Source organism: Frankliniella occidentalis, unplaced genomic scaffold, assembly GCF_000697945.3.
Source record: "Frankliniella occidentalis isolate FOCC.00 unplaced genomic scaffold, Focc_3.1 Scaffold2, whole genome shotgun sequence".
Taxonomy (NCBI): Eukaryota; Metazoa; Arthropoda; class Insecta; order Thysanoptera; family Thripidae; genus Frankliniella; species Frankliniella occidentalis.
The window spans coordinates 198,080-199,020 of NW_026267132.1; positions in this window are offsets into that span (position 1 = coordinate 198,080).

Consider the following 941-nt stretch of genomic DNA (forward strand, 5'->3'; position numbering starts at 1 on the left):
AATATTGCACTTCACGTCACACCACAGCGCCATGAGCGTCAGCCAATGCTCGACCTAGCTCACGCTCAGGAAGCCGTCGACTGCGAATTTTGTAGTAGTGTTTTGTAGTCGGTAGGTGTCCCCAGCTGTATTAAATTCTGCCCCTTTTCGCCCCATTTAGCACCATTTAATTCTTCATGCCAACCCTGATCAGAAGGCAAGAATGAAAATCTTATTTTCTCATGTGGCACCAGTGCTGCGACTTATCAGAGGCGCGACCTCAGCGCATCAGGTGTGGTCGCGACTTGCTCATGCCTTTCAGGACAAGGGCGTCTACCGCCGGGCAGCTCTACTCCGTCAGCTATTAAGCATGTGCGTGTTGTTTTGGAGGGGTACTGTCATCGACATTTTACGATTGGACACGTGCAACGTGGTCATTTTCGCCGTATTTTCGTCGAAAAAAGCACTCTAGCGCCCAAACGGTGCAAGATAGAGGCATACGGACAAAATTTTCGTCCAAAGAGCTCTACTTTCACGAGTTACTCCTTAGAAGACCACAAAAAAAATTTTTTCCTACTTTTTGGGCCAACCCCTTTTTTCTTTGTTACCCCCTTTCACCCCCTTAGGGGTGGTTGCCAGGATTTGCTCCAGGCGTTTCGTTGTCCAGGAGTGACCCCTAAGATACCCTGAAATTCGTAGACCTCTAGCTCATCTCCTCCCTCTCACACGGACGACAGACAGACAGACGGACACGAGAGCGGTTGCATAAGCCCGCTTTAATGCTTTTTAAAAAGCAGAAGGGCGGGCTAAAAAAATGGAAAGTTTCCTCTTTGCAAGTGGTGTAAGAATACAAATCACCCTGAACGTTGGTGCTGCTACAACCATAAGCAGTGGAACAGGAAATATAATGGTGAAAATGATGATGAGGAAAATGCAAAGAAAAACATGCAAGACTCTGACAA